Source organism: Lethenteron reissneri, chromosome 54 (genome assembly GCF_015708825.2).
Source record: "Lethenteron reissneri isolate LAM-NWPU_2019-01 chromosome 54, ASM1570882v1, whole genome shotgun sequence".
Lineage (NCBI taxonomy): Eukaryota > Metazoa > Chordata > Hyperoartia > Petromyzontiformes > Petromyzontidae > Lethenteron > Lethenteron reissneri.
In genome coordinates, this window is record NC_083832.1 from 1,584,790 (window position 1) to 1,607,961 (window position 23,172).

The window sequence follows — 23,172 nt, forward strand, 5'->3', positions numbered from 1 at the left end:
GTTTTTGTCTCCTGCGGAAACCCGCTACTGCGTCACTCGCAGGGAACTTTTGGCCATTGTTTTTTTTCTCCGCCAATTTCGACCGTATCTGTACGGTCGGTCGTTTATTGTCCGCACGGACCATGCGGCCTTGCAGTATGCTCTTAAGATGGACCAGCCATCCGGACAATTGGCGAGGTGGCTGGACACGCTGCAAGAATTTTCCTTCCAAATTCACCATCGGAAGGGTGTGCGTCACGCTAATGCGGACGCACTTTCCAGGTTGCCGCAACAATCCCCTTGTGCGTGTGCGTCGGGGACGCATAGGTGTGGACCGATTCAGCTCCCCCCTCAGCCTGTCGCGCTGGCGGTGGATGTTCTTGAAACTCCGCTTACACCGGGACCGGTTGATGGGGGACCGGCTGATGGGATTTTGCGTCTCCCGCGGTCTGTGTGGATTCGGGAGCAAATGTTGGACGATTCCTTGGTGACGTTACGAAAACAAACGGAGAAGGCAAGTAAGGGACTCGGTGCGGGTGGTGTACCGGAAACTGCTCTCCGAGATGGGTTGCTGATGTGGAGGGAAGGGATACAGGAACACTGGCGTCTCGTTGTACCTGCGTCATTGCGGTACGAATTGATTAGATCTCTGCATTGTGACACACTTTTACATCTGGGGGTGCAGAAAACCCTATTGACGCTGCAGCGAGACTATTATTGGCACGGCATGACGACAGATGTCGTCGGTCACGTTCGCGCGTGTCCCGATTGTGCCCGCCGTAAGCCGCCTAAACATCCATATGTTCCGCCGATACAATCGATTCAAGTATCTCGGGTTAATGAGCTGGTGGCGTTAGATATTTTGGGACCCTTTCCGCCATCCGCTAAGGGAAATAAGTATTTACTGGTGGGGGTGGAGTACCTCTCCCGCTGGCCGATGGCCTGGCCTTTGCCTGACCAGTCAGCGGCGTCTATCACTGACGCCTTTCTATTTGGGTATGTGATGGACAAGGGGGCGCCGGAGAGGCTCCTTACAGATCAAGGGCGTAACTTTTCGTCCAAATTGTTGGGGGAGGTGTGTGCGGCTCTTGGAACTAAAAAGATACGGACATCCCCCTACCACCCACAAACGGATGGTATGATGGAACAGTTGAATCGGACTCTGTCCGCCATGCTGTGCCATACAGTCGGGGAAAATCAATCTGATTGGGATTTGCATATCCCTGGGGTGCTTTCGGCGTATCGCATGACGCCGCACGCGGCTACTGGATACTCGCCGTTCTTTCTTATGTACGGCCGTGAAAATGTGCCGCCGATCAATGAGCAGTTGGGAACCGGTGCGAGGGGACCTGTTAAGCCTCTTCCTGAGTATATTCAGGACAACGTTCGCCGTGTCACTGAGGCAAGGGAGAGAGCCCGCATGGCTACGGCCAAAGCCCAGGCCAGGAATGAGCGGTGTGCCCGACGTTCAAAGGGGGAGTGCCCCTGGAAAACGGGGGACCTGGCCTGGCTTCATTGCCCACAGGTGCGGCCAGGTACCTCTCCTAAATTACATAAACCATGGCAAGGACCGGTCCGCCTCATTGAGGTTCCCAACCCACAGTCGGCACGTGTTCGGGTTGGTTCGCGGCGCTGGTTCGTGCATACATCCCGGTTGAAGCCGTACATTGCCCCGCGACCGGATGCGTCATCTCCCGAGGTTCCCTTGCCGGGGTCTGTTGCTGCCGACTCGCCCTTGCCTGTGCCTGCTGACCTTGCAAGAGCGCCTGTCGTACCTTTTACAGACAAGCCGGCCGTGACGCCGCATGACGGAGGACGTTCTGCTCGTGGGATGCCGACCGGAGCCGCAGAACCTACGGGACCTGCAGCTCTTCCTATCCCTCCGCGAACGCGACCGGGACAGTGGCGGGCCTCCAATGGCAACGGACGAACTTGCTCCCGTCGCCCTTAAAACCCTGCCACGTTCCCGCTCGGCGGGTGGGCTGCCGACCGTCCGGGACGGCCCGGCTACCCGTACTCGCTCGAAATCCCTCACGTTTCGTTAAATTGTGTTGTGTTGTGTTCTTGTTATATTGTTGTTGCATGCTTCGTGTCTTTTTACGTGTTGGTCCTTTACACCCGCATTGCTTGTCAAGTTGCATTTCAGCCGAGGTCGGCTGGATTTTCTTTATGAGGGAGGGTGATGTAATGCGGGCGTAAACGGCCCTCCGGAGGTGACGTCATGAGGGGAGGAGTTAGGTCACGTGGGGGGAGAGGGGTTAAGCTATAGAGGGAGGGGAACCGGAAGAGGAGAGGGAGTGACGGGGGACCAGGAACGAGAGAGCCCACGAAGGGCGAACACGGAGGGTGGCGAGATCGCCACGAACACAAGGGAGCGAGGATCGGCACCGTTGGCCAGCGGTGACCGACCCGAAGCAGCGAGGAGGCTGCAGTCAGCAGCGGGGCTGCATACAGAGTCAGCAGCGGGTCTGCATACAGAGTAGCAGCCAAGAGGGTCTGCACATAGGGTTAGCAGCGGGGGGTCTGCATAAGGAGTCAGCAGCGAGTCTGCAGGGAGAGAACAGAGGTTACAGAAGAGGAAGCAGAGAGTCTGCGGGAAGAGAAAGGAGGCTACAATAGCGATAGCAGCCGGGGGCTACAAATACAGTGTCTATAAGAGAGTGCCGTGTGGGAGAAGACAAGAACCCAATAAAGGACACGAAGTCAGAGAGAAGCGTCTGAGTCCTTTTATTACATCAGCAAGGACGAACCCTCTGAACTCGCTGAATTGAAAAAGAGAGGCGACATTGTCACCCTTTCAGCCGACAAGGGCAATGTCACGGTCATCATGGATTAAACCACATACAATAGAACCTCTGGTCACGAACGCTTCTGACCACGACCAAATCGGGTTCCGACCAAAAAATTCACAAAAATTTTTAATCTGGTCACGAACACAAACTCGGGTGGCGATCAAACACGGCCGCGGCCGATTTCCCCTTCCGCTCCATTTTTTTTTGTAAGCGCCAAATTTCCTGTTGTTTGTTTACAAGAAACACAAAGCGTAACAGTTATGTATATAACTTTTGTTATATAAAATTCCTAGAAAAATATTAATTTTGTGAGTCTAGTCATACCCCTCCCCCTCATTCAAGCCGAAATTTAGAGAGCGAAAGTGCTGAGTACGTAAATCGCTAACATAAGAATCCGTTCATCTCTTCTCGCATCATTCATACGATGATGCGGTGAAGTAAACGATCATACAATATTATCCTGAATGCTTCCAAAAACAATACTGTACCCAAATATTACTGTTAGCTTGCTTTCAATAGAAACATGAATTGCTCATATGAATATTCTCTCTCTCTCTCAGAATCGACCGACTGATGTAGCAGACGAAACAATCATCTTGTTGAAAGATTCTAAACCTTAACGCGGCAATGTTAGTTTTCTCTGTTGTTCAAGGTTTTCTCAGTGTTATTCAATGTTTTTACATTTAGTTTACTATTGCACTGTGAATTCTATGGCATAATTAACTATTTTTGTGCTTAAAAATCTTAAAAAAATAATATTTATATACAGTTCGTAGGTGTCTGGATCGGATTAATCGTATTTACATTCCATCCAATGGGGAAATTAGGTTCGAGTCACGACCAAATCGGGTTGCGACCAAAGTTATGGAACGAATTATGGTCGTGACCAGAGGTTTTACTGTACAATAACAAAATCCAGGACCTTCTTAATGATGGCAGTTATACTAAAATCAACAAAGATCCTACAAACCGCCTGGCTACAAAAAAAACAACAATATCATCACTAATTAGACTTCTCTAATCGAAACGAACCAGCAGCTCTCTCTAAAACCTTCGGCTGGTAGACCACCCAGATTGTATGGTCTTCCAACTATCTATAAACAAGGTACTCCACTCTGTCCTATCGTTTCTACCATCAACTCACATACCTACAAACTGACCCTGCTTCCATTCACGGGAAAGACCACCTCAGCAGTACTTAATTCAGCTCACTTGGTTTCTCTAATTAAGGACATTTCACTGTCTCCAGATGATTTTCTTATCAGCTTCGATGTAGTCTCTCTGTTCACTAAGGTACCTGTACCTGACACCATAGCAATCATTGAAGATTTGGTCCAATAGGGACTGAATCCTGATGTGCCAACTTTGGTGAGGCACTGCCTTACCAACATTTACTTCATCTGGAATGGTACATTCTACAAACAAAATGAAGATACCCCTATGGGTTCTCCCTTACCACCAGTGGTAGCGAAAGTTTTCATGGAGCAATTTGAAACATGCCATCCTGACATCCACCCTACGTCCTTCTCTGTGGAAGAGATACGTAGATGACACTTTCGTCATCTGACCACATGGCCAGCCAGCACTGAACCAGTTTTTCAACCACATCAATTCCATACACCCATCCATCATATTCACCAAGGAAGTGGAAAATTAAGGAAAGCTACCATTACTTGATGTTTTGATCGAGAAGAAGCCTGATGGCTCGTTGGGACATTCCATCTACAGGAAAGTCACCCACACGGATTCCTATTTAAAGCCTGACTCCTGTCACCATCCGGTCCAGAAGAACTCCCTCATCAAAACACTACACCATAGGGCCCGCTGCATCTTCGACCAGCGCCACCTAGCCAGTGAACTGGAGCACGTACACCAAGCCCTCAAGATGAATGGATACTCAGACCACACAATCCGCATAGCTGTAGCCCCTGTAACCATCTGAGGACCAACTCAAAACCATCACCTTGCCATACATTGTAGGTGTTACAAAAAAGATTTCCAAAATCTTAAACACAAGATCCATGTCCGATTCAATACAATACACAACATCCGTGATCTCATCCCATCTGTGAAGGATGTCATTCCTGACATGCAATACCCTGGTGTCTACAAACTAAGTTGTGTCTGCGGCAGCAGTTACATTGGGGAAACGAAACGACATGTCTCAGACCGTGTTTACGAACACAAGGCAGATTTGAAACACGACAGAACCAATACCTCTGCAGTGGCTGATCATTGTTATAATGCAGTGGGCTCGCACAATATAGTTTTTTCCGAGACCAAGTTACTCTGCAAACCTTCGGGCTACCATCAAAGATTTATCCATAAAGCCATCCAGATATATAAACACGTAGACAATTTCAACCGAGAAGATGGGTATACGCTGAGCAATCACTGGAAGGACTTTAATAACCAAACAAAGTCGTAACTTGCTGTGGTGCTTCCATTCTTCCCTGCCGTTTGGCTGTTATCTCCGACTCTCTGAGTTGCATTGCCCTGTTAGGTGCCTTTGCATTAACGGGCTGGGGTCTCACTAACATGGCCACCTCTGCTCCCTTAGCCTCGATGTACCGATGGTTCTGGCTTTGTGTCGTCTTACTGGCGCGACCACCGTTGCGGTGGTTCTCTTGCGTGGACGAGCTTGCCTCACAGCGCAGTTTGCAGCGCCGCAGCTTGTGTTACACATAGACGTGACATTAACTTGCTAATCCCCCTAATCTCTCTGCCTAATCTCTCCCATCAACATAGTGCCAATCTCCAATTAACACTGCTGTGGTGCGCATATGCGGGGACGATACTCTTATGCGGCGACGGGAGCTAATTTCATGCTAATCTCTCTCCCTAATCTCTCTCCCTAATCTCCCCCATTAACACAACTGACGTACTTGCGTCCGGGGATGGAATTCTTTTCCAGCTCAGACCCTGCTTGCTTGCCCATCGCCACGTAAATAACCTCTTGTTGTAACAGTTCTCTCGCTGGTTCAGCAGTTCCACTGCTGGATGATATTTTTTTCCACCTGAGGACAACCGCTTGTGTTTCGATCGAAACGTCGTGATGTGTCATTTTTTGTTTTATTTTCTATTTCTACCCACGTGACTTTACCGGAAGAAGAAGAAGGCGGAAGAGGAGGAGGAGGGACGAGTGGTCGTAGTATAGTCGTAGTGGGAGGAGGAGATCCGCGTGCAGCTCGCCACTCTTTAAGTGTCCTCCCTGCAGAGAAGAGGCAGCGCTCGCCCCGTGTCTGCTGTCTCACCGAGAGCACCTCCGCTCTGATTTGTCGCGGTCAATGCGAAATTGAGTCGCAGCGAGAGAATATCTCTCTTTTTGTTGTTAATTTGTGTCATTGTACATATGAACCTTATGGCGGGACTCCGGGGTCTTTCCGTAAGGTTCACAAAAAAGTTTCATATATATCATTATATATATATAGTTATATATAGTAATATATCATATATAAAGTTACATATGTTATGTATAAAACGTTATACATAATGATAGATACATAACGTATATATCACATATCACGTTGAATATATATATCCATTATATATAGGTATATTATATATAGCTACATGTATAAAATAAATGATATGTAATTAGTTTCAATTTGCGACGACCATTCAAGCGCGCGGCAGCAATTTCGATGGGCCCAGAGCCAGCGACGCGAGCCGCCCACTCGCTCGCCGCGAAGTGGCTCTGAGTGGTGGTGGGTGGTGGTGGTGGGTGGTGGTGGGTGGAGGTGGGTGGTGGGGGTGGTGGTGGTGAGCAGCGTGAGCGGCGTGACACTCGGGGGGCGAGAGAGCGACGAGATGGAGACACGCATGGAACGCGTGATGCTGCTGCTGCTGTTGTTGCTGTTGCTGCTGATGTTGTTGTTGCTGCTGTTGTTGCTGCTGCTGCTGTTGTTGTTGTTGCTACTGTTGTTGTTGCTACTGCTGCTGTTGTTGTTGCTGCTGCTGTTGTTGCTACTGTTGTTGCTACTGTTGTTGCTGCTGCTGTTGTTGCTGCTTCTGTTGTTACTGCTGCTGTTGTTGCTGCTACTGTTGCTGTTGTTGCTGCTGTTTATTGTTTAATCCCAGCCTTACCGAGACGTTTTAATAGTTTTGTTTGTTTGTTTTACCAATTAGTTGCGTAGTTATTATTATATATTATTACTTCTGTTTGCGCGTTCTACTTTAGCACAGGTCGCCCGCGACGCCCTCGCTGCTCACCGCTGGGTAAGGGACAGCGCTCCACTCCACTCGCGGTGTGTAGCCAGGTGGCGGAGGTAGGGGGGTGAGGTGGGGGGTGGGGGTGAGGTGGGGGGTGGGAGTGAGGTGGGTGGTAGAGGTGAGGTGGGTGGGTGGTGTAGGTGAGATGGGTGGTGGGGATGATGTGGGTGGGGGTGAGGGGTGGGGTGGAGAGTGAGGTGAGGGGTGGGGATGAGGTGGGTAGTGGGGGGTGAGGGGTGGGGTGGGGGTGAGGTGGGGGTGGGGGTGAGGTGGGGGGTGAGGTGGGGGGTGGGGGTGAGGTGGGGGTGAGGTGGGGGGTGGGGGTGAGGTGGGAGGTGGGGGTGAGGTGGGGGGTGAGTGTGAGGTGGGGGGTCAGGTGGGGGGTGAGGTGGGGGTGGGGCTGGGGGGTCAGGTGGGGGGTGAGGTGGGGGGTGGGGGTGGGGGGTCAGGTGGGGGGTGAGGTGGGGGCTGGGGGTGGGGGGTCAGGTGGGGGGTGAGGTGGGGGGTGGGGGTGGGGGGTGGAGGTGGGGGGTGAGGTGGGGGGTGGGGGTGGGGGGTGAGGTTCTGGGGGCGTCGCGCGACCTGCGCGCGCGCTGAACGAGGCGGTGCAGCTGAGAGACCCCACCGCTCCCCATCAGCGCCATGCACCGTCATCATCATCACCATCCACATCATCACCATCCACGTCATTATCTCCCCCATTATCCCCATCATCCCCATCATCCTCATCACCATCCACATCATCATCATTCTCATCACCATCATCATCTCCGTCATCATCGTCCCCATCATCCTCATCATTATCCTCATCACCATCATCATCAACATCATCATCACCATCATCATCAATATCATCATCCTCATCATCATCTTCATCATTATCCTCATCACCACCATCATCAACATCATCATCACCATCATCATCAACATCATCATCCTCATCATCAACATCATCACTATCATCAGCCTGTGGGCAATCCCTTGCAGCAGGGTGTAAATCCCCGCGCCCGCCCCTGCGAGCCGCCGTCGACTCTTCGCGATCCCACGATGTAACTATCCGCACGTGGCCCCACACCCCCCCCCCACCAGCCCCCCCCACCAGCCCCCCCCCCACCAGCCCCCCCCACCAGCCCCCCCCACCAGCCCCCCCCCCCCACCAGCACCCCCCCACCAGCCCCCCCCCACGAGCCCCCCCACCAGCCCCCCCCCACCAGCCCCCCCCCACCAGCCCCCCCCACGAGCCCCCCCACCAGCCCCCCCCCCCCACCAGCACCCCCGCACCCCCGTCCCCTCGCCCGCCACCTCACACGAACCGATTTCTTCGCTCCGTTCTCCATCCCACAGCTGTCACTGCAATCGACGTTCTTCCACCTCCTCCTCACCGCCTCCGCCACCCCGGCCCTCCTCCTGCCGCAAGCCCCAATTCACTTAACCCCCCCCCCCCTCTGGGTTGATGCCATCACCCCCTGCACGCGTCCCCCCCCCCCCCCCTCTGGGTTGATGCCATCACCCCCTGCACGTGCCCCCCCTACCCCTCCCTCAACGTGTCTCCCGACCCGAGTTCGATTCCCATCTCGCAGCATAGCGACACCTCGTCTCGATTGTCTGAACCCAATCCTGGGCCTCCCCTAGGTCGACTCAGCCTTAAATTAGTACCCTGCGAGGTGTGTAAACACATCGCTCACCGGGGAGACAAAGGCGGTCGGGCGGTGGGTTCGCTGGCCCGCCCACCAACCTCCCCGTGTGCCGTGCCGGCCTTCATCGGCGCGTCCACCTTCTCCCGCAAACCACCGATTGGCACGGTCGGCGACGTACGGTGCAAACGAAGTTCAACGCATCATCGTCACCACGTGGCATGGGGCAGATAGCCCGCAGTAGGTGCGTCCACTGTGGTCACGTGGTGTTTCCACTCTCACCCCCCTCCGTCTTGGAGTGCCGACGTGGCCACAAGTCGTGGCCGCGTCTTTCCGGCACCGATCCCTTGCGATGTCGCCATCACTCTGTTGGCTTCATATTCTTAGTTTTTTTTTCGGTAAAGTCACGAAGGTAAAAAATTAGAATAAATAAAAGTAAAATAAAAATAAAATAAAAATCACGACGTTTCGGAGGCAACACAAGCTTCCGTCTTCAGGTGGAACCGTCACAGCACGATTGCTGTATCAAGTAAGAGAAATTCCAAGAAAACCGTCCTTGTATATATACTGGTTGAGGGTGGGAGGAGCCAAGGCAGGCCCCTGGATATTATTTTTGTGAAGTTGGTGCGGCTAAAACCGCTGCTAGGAATGAGCCTTTGTTGTGTAGACTGGTTGAACTGGGAGGTTCCAAGAGTCATAATTAAAAGGAGACCCGATGGTTCAATGAGCCACTCTGTCTACAGGAAAGCCACCCATACGCATGCTTACCTAAAACCTGATTCCCACCACCATCCATCCCAGAAGAATTCCCTCATCAAGACTCTACACCATAGAGCCCAATGCATCTCCGACCAGGAACACATTGCCAGTGAACTCAAGCACGTACGCCAAGCTCTTAATGCTAATGGTTACTCCGACTACACAATCCGCAAAGCCATCACTCCAACCATCAAGAAGGATCCTGTTGAGGAGCCTTTCAAAACCATCACCTTACCCTACATTGCTGGGGTCACATAAAAGATCTCCAAAATCCTGATTAAACACAAGATCCAGGTCCGATTCAACACAGTACATAAAATCCGTGATTTGGTCCCGTCTGTAAAAGATGTGGTTCCAGACATACAGTACCCTGGCGTCTACAAACCAAGTTTCCTCTGTGGTAGCAGTTACATTGGAGAAATCAAACTACCTGTCTCGGACCTTTCGATTTAAAGCTTTCGTGACTGCAGGGATTCATCTTCTTGGTTCTTTCGGTAAAGTCACGTAGAAGGGAAATAATAAAATAATAAAAATAAAACATAATAAAATAATTCTCACGACGTTTCGGCTACAACGCAAGCAGCCGTCCTCAGGTGGAAAACTGGTCTGTCGAGAAGACAGAGTCTGAATGACACACCCCAGGCTTGGAGCGTCTATTTAAGCTGAGATGGAGGGGGGATGCTGCTAATCCTGCATAATGCACGGGCATAATAGGACTTTAAACCCCCCGCCAAACCTCCTACGCATTTCACAAGTAGTACTAATCGCATATCTGCATTTCCCATAATTATGCTAAATCCCTCTTGATATGCAAATTATTTTGTCAAGGTGCTCTTCCCCCCTCCATCCCAGCTTAAATAGACGCTACAAGCCTGGGGTGTGTCATTCAGACCTGGTTTTCACCTGAGGACGGCTTCTTGCGTTGTGGCCGAAACGTCGTGAGAATTATTTAATTATGTTTTATATTTATTATTTTATTATTTCCATTCTACGTGACTTTACCGAAAGAACCAAGAAGATGTCTCGGACCGCATCCGTGAACATTAAACAGACCTGAAACACGGTAGGACAAACACCTCAGCCGTGGCAGATCACTGTTAGAATTCAGTGGGCTCACATGACATTGACTTCTCCAAGACAGGTTCTCTGCAAGCCATCTGGCTACCATGAGAGATTCGTTCATGAGGCGATCCACATATACAAACACAGAGACAATTTCAACCGAGAAGATGGATTCTGGCTCAGCAATCATTGGAAGGACGTAATAAACCATTTCGGATCTTAACTGATTGTGTTCACGTTTACGGTGACTTTCAGACCGCAGTCCACTCACTGCAAGTCTCCGACCACCACTCTCCCATTGACATATTTTGTTGCTTCCGCTTAGTACCTTTCACGCGACGGTCAATAGTATAGTGTATAGCAGATTGTATAATACTAAATAGTATAAAAGTGTAATTTTTAATATAATGTATAAGGTAATACATAGTATCGTAATTATATAGTGAATATACAGCAGTGTGGTATACAGTAGGGTGGGTAGAATAATACATAGTGTAATATTACAATGTATAGTCTAAGGTATAGGATGGTGTATAGTAATACAGTATATAATTGAATGTTGGGTTTGTCTATGGCAGTATATAGTACGGGGTAGACCCGTGTGATGTAAGAGAAAAAAGTTTAGCTGGAGGCATATTATATTTTTTGCGACATAGAATTGTAATGTATGAATAAATGTTAGTAGCTCAGCTTATTGGAGAGTATATTTAGTATGCTGATGATACTGATGTAGTTTATATTTTAGTTTTTTACGTGGTGGTTTAGTTGCTGCAGCTCCATACTATTAACATTCCTTCCCTTTATTAATGCTAACCCCTACTCCCTCCCTTTGATGCTGCTAATCCTGCATAATGCACGGGCATAATATGACTTTGAAACCCCCCGCCCACCTCCTACGCATTCCACAAGTAGTGACTAATCCCATATCTGCATTTCCCACAAATATGCTAAATTCCTCTTGATATGCAAATTCCTTTGTCAAGGCGCTCTTCCCCCTCCAACCCAGCTTAAATATACGCTGCCAAGCCTGGTGGTGTTCATTCAGACGCTGTCTTTCCGACAGACCTGTTCTTCACCTGAGGACGGCTGCTTGCATTGTGTACGAAACGTCGTTAGAATTATTTTATTATGTTTTATTTTTATTATTTTATTATTTCCCTTTTCCGTGACTTTACCGAAAGAACCAAGAAGATGAATCCCTGCAGTCACGAAAACTTTAAATCGAAATTGAACAACAACACTTTCAATTATCCTGCTGTTGTCCCATCCTACATAATGTGTCCAGACAGTGCCAGTCTCCACTTGCCTGCATCATCATTCTGACCAGGTAGTCTGTTTCTACGTTTTGTATCACTTAAACGTTGGTCAACTCTTTGGCGTCGATGCATTAAGGAGTGCCAATGTCTTATCTCTGGCAGTCTATTTGTCAAGTACAAGTCTCGTAGGCATACAGAACTTAAACCTCATCAAAACTATCGTTTATTTGAACAGGTAAGGCTCCACTGAGCTGCTTTGTAGCTTATTTTCTGAGAAGCGACCTGGCTATCACAAATGAAAGCTCAACCAAGTAGCTTCTCATCATCATCGCGTGGATATTTATAGCAGCAGACAAATACCCGGAGAAAAGTCAACGCGACCACACGGAGAGTGACGCGCAGACTCGAAATGTACAGCAGCAGGCGTCCGGGTCGAGCATCGAACCCACCGCGACCTCCTGTATACCACGCGAGATAGCTAACATCACCATACGTACATATACACACATACAGATACAAATCCCCCGTATAGCCTTAACAGACTGTAGGGGCAAGTGCTGTTAGCGAGCACCTATGAAGGCCGGAACGGTACACGAGGGGGTGGGTGGCCAGCACCACGCCCGACCGCCTTTGTCTCCCTAGTGGCAATGTTTACACACTGCACCAGGTACTCATTTGAGGCTGAGTCGACCTAGGGGAGGCGCGGGATCGGTTCAGATAATCGTCACTGGTGTTCGCCGTGAGTGGGAATCGAACCCGTGTCGCCGGGTTCATGGCGCAGCGCGCTAACCGCAACACTATCGCTCCCCATTTACACACACATACACACACACACACAAACATACACACACACAAACATACACACACATACACACACACAAACATACACACACACATACACACACACAAACATACACACACATACACACACAAAAACATACACACACATACACACACAAAAACATACACACACATACACACACAAAAACATACACACACATACACACACATACACACACAAAAACATACACACACACACAAACATACAAATGGATTGTCGGCCCTGGACGTGTGGGTTAGGAGGCCGGTGCCCCCCCAGCCCCTCCACGCGGGGGGGGGGGGGGGGCGACCGCAGGTTCGCTGTCAAGGCGATATTAGCCGTGCGGAGTGTTTGATGGAGCGGTATTAATTAGATAACGCGCTCTCGTTAGCGGGAACCCCTGCGTGTCACAGTGGGCGTTGACGTATCTCTGTGTCTCTCACTCTCTCTGTGTGTCTCTCTGTGTGTCTCTCTGTCTCTCACTCTCTCTGTGTCTCTCTCTGTGTGTCTCTCTGTCTCTCACTCTCTCTGTGTGTCTCTCTGTGTGTCTCTCTGTCTCTCACTCTCTCTGTGTCTCTCTCTGTGTGTCTCTCTGTCTCTCACTCTCTCTGTGTGTCTCTCTGTGTGTCTCTCTGTCTCTCACTCTCTCTGTGTCTCTCTCTGTGTGTCTCTCTGTCTCTCACTCTCTCTGTGTCTCTCTCTGTGTGTCTCTCTGTCTCTCACTCTCTCTGTGTGTCTCTCTGTGTGTCTCTCTGTGTCTCTCTCTGTGTGTCTCTCTGTCTCTCACTCTCTCTGTGTCTCTCTCTGTGTGTCTCTCTGTCTCTCACTCTCTCTGTGTGTCTCTCTGTGTCTCTCACTCGTTCTGTGTGTCTCACTCTCTCTGTGTGTCTCACTCTCTCTGTGTGTCTCACTCTCTCTGTGTCTCACGCTCTCTCTGTGTCTCTCTCGGTCTCACTCTCTCTCTCTGTCTCTCACACTCTCTGTCTTTCTCTCTGTCTCTCTCTTTTTTTACGACCAGAGGAATGAATAAGATGCTCGGTTTAGTCGGCACTTTGCTTCGGTCATCATTTCATTTTTTTGTTTTTTTTGCCATTGCTTTGCTTTATGTGCTCACCCCCCCCCCCCCCCCTTTTTAATTAAAGATTTTTCGCGTTTTACCATTATGCAACAAAATCAATCTGTGCTACTTTCTTCGTCGACACAAAGACCAACACGAAGAAGTACGCTCTGCTCCTTACCCCTTCCCTCTCTACCCCCTCTTTCTCTACCTCTTTTCTCTACCCCCTCTCTCTCTACCCCCTCTCTCTCTATCCCCTTTCTCTACCCCCTCTCCCTACCCCCTCTCTCATTACTCCACCCCTCGCTCTACCCCCTCTCTCTCTACCCCGTCTCTCTACCCCCTCCTCGCTCTACACCCCTCTCTCTATTTTCCACGTTATTTTTTCTGTCTCTGGCACTCCCTCTCTCTCTCCCTCTCATGTCTCCCTCTCTTTCTCCCTCTATGCCTCTCGCGTGACCTCGGAGAGAAAATCCACGACGCTCCGCCGGATCCATTCCGAACGGTCGATGGCAGCGCGAACGCCGAAAGTCCGCGACATCTCCTCCTCCCTCTCTCTCTCTCTCGCTCACTCGCCCCTCGCTCGCACTCGCCGCGTCCTCAAGCGGCCTCTACCCTGGTCGCTGTTCCCCTGAACTTCACGCCTCCACACCCGGTGTTGAGTACTCGGTCTACACGGGTCACGGACTGTGTCATCTCATCCACCACCAGCACGACCAGCACCAGCACACTGGTTTCAACCACCCCAGTGAAGGGCACGCCAACTCACTCCCTCACTCACCCACCTACTAAACCACTCACTCGCTCGCTCATGCACTCACCCACTCACCACTCACTCACTCACTCACCCACCTACTAACCCACTTCCTTGTGCATTCACTTACCCACTCACCCACTGACCCACCTACTAACCCACTCACACACTCATGCAATGCACTCACTCACCCACCTACTAAACCACTCACTCACTCATGCACTCACCCACTCACTCACCCACCTACTAACCCAACTACTTTTGGCATTCACTCGCCCACTGACCCACCTACTAACCCACTCACACACTCATGCACTCCCTCACTCACACACCCACCCACTTGCCCAACTACTGACCTACTCACACACTCATGCACTCCCTCACTCACACACCCACCCACTTGCCCAACTACTGACCTACTCACACACTCATGCACTCCCTCACTCACACACCCACCCACTTGCCCAACTACTGACCTACTCACACACTCATGCACTCCCTCACTCACACACCCACCCACTTGCCCAACTACTGACCTACTCACACACTCATGCACTCCCTCACTCACACACCCACCCACTTGCCCAACTACTGACCTACTCACACACTCATGCACTCCCTCACTCACACACCCACCCACTTGCCCAACTACTGACCTACTCACACACTCATGCACTCCCTCACTCACACACCCACCCACTTGCCCAACTACTGACCTACTCACACACTCATGCACTCCCTCACTCACACACCCACCCACTTGCCCAACTACTGACCTACTCACACACTCATGCACTCCCTCACTCACACACCCACCCACTTGCCCAACTACTGACCTACTCACACACTCATGCACTCCCTCACTCACACACCCACCCACTTGCCCAACTACTGACCTACTCACACACTCATGCACTCCCTCACTCACACACCCACCCACTTGCCCAACTACTGACCTACTCACACACTCATGCACTCCCTCACTCACACACCCACCCACTTGCCCAACTACTGACCTACTCACACACTCATGCACTCCCTCACTCACACACCCACCCACTTGCCCAACTACTGACCTACTCACACACTCATGCACTCCCTCACTCACACACCCACCCACTTGCCCAACTACTGACCTACTCACACACTCATGCACTCCCTCACTCACACACCCACCCACTTGCCCAACTACTGACCTACTCACACACTCATGCACTCCCTCACTCACACACCCACCCACTTGCCCAACTACTGACCTACTCACACACTCATGCACTCCCTCACTCACACACCCACCCACTTGCCCAACTACTGACCTACTCACACACTCATGCACTCCCTCACTCACACACCCACCCACTTGCCCAACTACTGACCTACTCACACACTCATGCACTCCCTCACTCACACACCCACCCCACTTGCCCAACTACTGACCTACTCACACACTCATGCACTCCCTCACTCACACACCCACCCACTTGCCCAACTACTGACCTACTCACACACTCATGCACTCCCTCACTCACACACCCACCCACTTGCCCAACTACTGACCTACTCACACACTCATGCACTCCCTCACTCACACACCCACCCACTTGCCCAACTACTGACCTACTCACACACTCATGCACTCCCTCACTCACACACCCACCCACTTGCCCAACTACTGACCTACTCACACACTCATGCACTCCCTCACTCACACACCCACCCACTTGCCCAACTACTGACCTACTCACACACTCATGCACTCCCTCACTCACACACCCACCCACTTGCCCAACTACTGACCTACTCACACACTCATGCACTCCCTCACTCACACACCCACCCACTTGCCCAACTACTGACCTACTCACACACTCATGCACTCCCTCACTCACACACCCACCCACTTGCCCAACTACTGACCTACTCACACACTCATGCACTCCCTCACTCACACACCCACCCACTTGCCCAACTACTGACCTACTCACACACTCATGCAACTCCCTCACTCACACACCCACCCACTTGCCCAACTACTGACCTACTCACACACTCATGCACTCCCTCACTCACACACCCACCCACTTGCCCAACTACTGACCTACTCACACACTCATGCACTCCCTCACTCACACACCCACCCACTTGCCCAACTACTGACCTACTCACACACTCATGCACTCCCTCACTCACACACCCACCCACTTGCCCAACTACTGACCTACTCACACACTCATGCACTCCCTCACTCACACACCCACCCACTTGCCCAACTACTGACCTACTCACACACTCATGCACTCCCTCACTCACACACCCACCCACTTGCCCAACTACTGACCTACTCACACACTCATGCACTCCCTCACTCACACACCCACCCACTTGCCCAACTACTGACCTACTCACACACTCATGCACTCCCTCACTCACACACCCACCCACTTGCCCAACTACTGACCTACTCACACACTCATGCACTCCCTCACTCACACACCCACCCACTTGCCCAACTACTGACCTACTCACACACTCATGCACTCCCTCACTCACACACCCACCCACTTGCCCAACTACTGACCTACTCACACACTCATGCACTCCCTCACTCACACACCCACCCACTTGCCCAACTACTGACCTACTCACACACTCATGCACTCCCTCACTCACACACCCACCCACTTGCCCAACTACTGACCTACTCACACACTCATGCACTCCCTCACTCACACACCCACCCACTTGCCCAACTACTGACCTACTCACACACTCATGCACTCCCTCACTCACACACCCACCCACTTGCCCAACTACTGACCTACTCACACACTCATGCACTCCCTCACTCACACACCCACCCACTTGCCCAACTACTGACCTACTCACACACTCATGCACTCCCTCACTCACACACCCACCCACTTGCCCAACTACTGACCTACTCACACACTCATGCACTCCCTCACTCACACACCCACCCACTTGCCCAACTACTGACCTACTCACACACTCATGCACTCCCTCACTCACACACCCACCCACTTGCCCAACTACTGACCTACTCACACACTCATGCACTCCCTCACTCACACACCCACCCACTTGCCCAACTACTGACCTACTCACACACTCATGCAGCTCCCTCACTCACACACCCACCCACTTGCCCAACTACTGACCTACTCACACACTCATGCACTCCCTCACTCACACACCCACCCCACTTGCCCAACTACTGACCTACTCACACACTCATGCACTCCCTCACTCACACACCCACACCACTTGCCCAACTACTGACCTACTCACACACTCATGCACTCCCTCACTCACACACCCACCCACTTGCCCAACTACTGACCTACTCACACACTCATGCACTCCCTCACTCACACACCCACCCACTTGCCCAACTACTGACCTACTCACACACTCATGCACTCCCTCACTCACACACCCACCCACTTGCCCAACTACTGACCTACTCACACACTCATGCACTCCCTCACTCACACACCCCACCCACTTGCCCAACTACTGACCTACTCACACACTCATGCACTCCCTCACTCACACACCCACCCACTTGCCCAACTACTGACCTACTCACACACTCATGCACTCCCTCACTCACACACCCACCCACTTGCCCAACTACTGACCTACTCACACACTCATGCACTCCCTCACTCACACACCCACCCACTTGCCCAACTACTGACCTACTCACACACTCATGCACTCCCTCACTCACACACCCACCCACTTGCCCAACTACTGACCTACTCACACACTCATGCACTCCCTCACTCACACACCCACCCACTTGCCCAACTACTGACCTACTCACACACTCATGCACTCCCTCACTCACACACCCACCCACTTGCCCAACTACTGACCTACTCACACACTCATGCACTCCCTCACTCACACACCCACCCACTTGCCCAACTACTGACCTACTCACACACTCATGCACTCCCTCACTCACACACCCACCCACTTGCCCAACTACTGACCTACTCACACACTCATGCACTCCCTCACTCACACACCCACCCACTTGCCCAACTACTGACCTACTCACACACTCATGCACTCCCTCACTCACACACCCACCCACTTGCCCAACTACTGACCTACTCACACACTCATGCACTCCCTCACTCACACACCCACCCACTTGCCCAACTACTGACCTACTCACACACTCATGCACTCCCTCACTCACACACCCACCCACTTGCCCAACTACTGACCTACTCACACACTCATGCACTCCCTCACTCACACACCCACCCACTTGCCCAACTACTGACCTACTCACACACTCATGCACTCCCTCACTCACACACCCACCCACTTGCCCAACTACTGACCTACTCACACACTCATGCACTCCCTCACTCACACACCCACCCACTTGCCCAACTACTGACCTACTCACACACTCATGCACTCCCTCACTCACACACCCACCCACTTGCCCAACTACTGACCTACTCACACACTCATGCACTCCCTCACTCACACACCCACCCACTTGCCCAACTACTGACCTACTCACACACTCATGCACTCCCTCACTCACACACCCACCCACTTGCCCAACTACTGACCTACTCACACACTCATGCACTCCCTCACTCACACACCCACCCACTTGCCCAACTACTGACCTACTCACACACTCATGCACTCCCTCACTCACACACCCACCCACTTGCCCAACTACTGACCTACTCACACACTCATGCACTCCCTCACTCACACACCCACCCACTTGCCCAACTACTGACCTACTCACACACTCATGCACTCCCTCACTCACACACCCACCCACTTGCCCAACTACTGACCTACTCACACACTCATGCACTCCCTCACTCACACACCCACCCACTTGCCCAACTACTGACCTACTCACACACTCATGCACTCCCTCACTCACACACCCACCCACTTGCCCAACTACTGACCTACTCACACACTCATGCACTCCCTCACTCACACACCCACCCACTTGCCCAACTACTGACCTACTCACACACTCATGCACTCCCTCACTCACACACCCACCCACTTGCCCAACTACTGACCTACTCACACACTCATGCACTCCCTCACTCACACACCCACCCACTTGCCCAACTACTGACCTACTCACACACTCATGCACTCCCTCACTCACACACCCACCCACTTGCCCAACTACTGACCTACTCACACACTCATGCACTCCCTCACTCACACACCCACCCACTTGCCCAACTACTGACCTACTCACACACTCATGCACTCCCTCACTCACACACCCACCCACTTGCCCAACTACTGACCTACTCACACACTCATGCACTCCCTCACTCACACACCCACCCACTTGCCCAACTACTGACCTACTCACACACTCATGCACGTCCCTCACTCACACACCCACCCACTTGCCCAACTACTGACCTACTCACACACTCATGCACTCCCTCACTCACACACCCACCCACTTGCCCAACTACTGACCTACTCACACACTCATGCACTCCCTCACTCACACACCCACCCACTTGCCCAACTACTGACCTACTCACACACTCATGCACTCCCTCACTCACACACCCACCCACTTGCCCAACTACTGACCTACTCACACACTCATGCACTCCCTCACTCACACACCCACCCACTTGCCCAACTACTGACCTACTCACACACTCATGCACTCCCTCACTCACACACCCACCCACTTGCCCAACTACTGACCTACTCACACACTCATGCACTCCCTCACTCACACACCCACCCACTTGCCCAACTACTGACCTACTCACACACTCATGCACTCCCTCACTCACACACCCACCCACTTGCCCAACTACTGACCTACTCACACACTCATGCACTCCCTCACTCACACACCCACCCACTTGCCCAACTACTGACCTACTCACACACTCATGCACTCCCTCACTCACACACCCACCCACTTGCCCAACTACTGACCTACTCACACACTCATGCACTCCCTCACTCACACACCCACCCACTTGCCCAACTACTGACCTACTCACACACTCATGCACTCCCTCACTCACACACCCACCCACTTGCCCAACTACTGACCTACTCACACACTCATGCACTCCCTCACTCACACACCCACCCACTTGCCCAACTACTGACCTACTCACACACTCATGCACTCCCTCACTCACACACCCACCCACTTGCCCAACTACTGACCTACTCACACACTCATGCACTCCCTCACTCACACACACCACCCACTTGCCCAACTACTGACCTACTCACACACTCATGCACTCCCTCACTCACACACCCACCCACTTGCCCAACTACTGACCTACTCACACACTCATGCACTCCCTCACTCACACACCCACCCACTTGCCCAACTACTGACCTACTCACACACTCATGCACTCCCTCACTCACACACCCACCCACTTGCCCAACTACTGACCTACTCACACACTCATGCACTCCCTCACTCACACACCCACCCACTTGCCCAACTACTGACCTACTCACACACTCATGCACTCCCTCACTCACACACCCACCCACTTGCCCAACTACTGACCTACTCACACACTCATGCACTCCCTCACTCACACACCCACCCACTTGCCCAACTACTGACCTACTCACACACTCATGCACTCCCTCACTCACACACCCACCCACTTGCCCAACTACTGACCTACTCACACACTCATGCACTCCCTCACTCACACACCCACCCACTTGCCCAACTACTGACCTACTCACACACTCATGCACTCCCTCACTCACACACCCACCCACTTGCCCAACTACTGACCTACTCACACACTCATGCACTCCCTCACTCACACACCCACCCACTTGCCCAACTACTGACCTACTCACACACTCATGCACTCCCTCACTCACACACCCACCCACTTGCCCAACTACTGACCTACTCACACACTCATGCACTCCCTCACTCACACACCCACCCACTTGCCCAACTACTGACCTACTCACACACTCATGCACTCCCTCACTCACACACCCACCCACTTGCCCAACTACTGACCTACTCACACACTCATGCACTCCCTCACTCACACACCCACCCACTTGCCCAACTACTGACCTACTCACACACTCATGCACTCCCTCACTCACACACCCACCCACTTGCCCAACTACTGACCTAATCACACACTCATGCACTCCCTCACTCACACACCCACCACTTGCCCAACTACTGACCTACTCACACACTCATGCACTCCCTCACTCACACACCCACCCACTTGCCCAACTACTGACCTACTCACACACTCATGCACTTCCTCACTCACACACCCACCCACTTGCCCAACTACTGACCTACTCACACACTCATGCACTCCCTCACTCACACACCCACCCACTTGCCCAACTACTGACCTACTCACACACTCATGCACTCCCTCACTCACACACCCACCCACTTGCCCAACTACTGACCTACTCACACACTCATGCACTCCCTCACTCACACACCCACCCACTTGCCCAACTACTGACCTACTCACACACTCATGCACTCCCTCACTCACACACCCACCCACTTGCCCAACTACTGACCTACTCACACACTCATGCACTCCCTCACTCACACACCCACCCACTTGCCCAACTACTGACCTACTCACACACTCATGCACTCCCTCACTCACACACCCACCCACTTGCCCAACTACTGACCTACTCACACACTCATGCACTCCCTCACTCACACACCCACCCACTTGCCCAACTACTGACCTACTCACACACTCATGCACTCCCTCACTCACACACCCACCCACTTGCCCAACTACTGACCTACTCACACCACTCATGCACTCCCTCACTCACACACCCACCCACTTGCCCAACTACTGACCTACTCACACACTCATGCACTCCCTCACTCACACACCCACCCACTTGCCCAACTACTGACCTACTCACACACTCATGCACTCCCTCACTCACACACCCACCCACTTGCCCAACTACTGACCTACTCACACACTCATGCACGCCCTCACTCACACACCCACCCACTTGCCCAACTACTGACCTACTCACACACTCATGCACTCCCTCACTCACACACCCACCCACTTGCCCAACTACTGACCTACTCACACACTCATGCACTCCCTCACTCACACACCCACCCACTTGCCCAACTACTGACCTACTCACACACTCATGCACTCCCTCACTCACACACCCACCCACTTGCCCAACTACTGACCTACTCACACACTCATGCACTCCTCACTCACACACCCACCCACTTGCCCAACTACTGACCTACTCACACACTCATGCACTCCCTCACTCACACACCCACCCACTTGCCCAACTACTGACCTACTCACACACTCATGCACTCCCTCACTCACACACCCACCCACTTGCCCAACTACTGACCTACTCACACACTCATGCACTCATTCTCCCACCCACTCACTCAATCACTCATCCTCTCACCCACTCAGCACACTGCAGGTCACCTCACTTCTCTCACAATGAGCGGCGTTGTGTCCCTTCAGCCGCTGTTGCTTAAAACCGCCTATCGCTACCATCAAGGGTAGCAGTTGCTAACACGAGTTTCTCTCAAAAAATGTATCTGGAGATGGTGGCGGTGGTAGTCTTTTAACAATTACAATATTTGACATATTTTTCTTGTGAGATTCACACTGAGTCGTAGGGCTAATTTTAAGGAGGCTCCTGCCACCACGTTTAATGTTTTATTTGTAAGAGGAGTTTTAGCCGATTAGTGATGCGTTGTGTTTCATGTACAAGTGGAAGAAA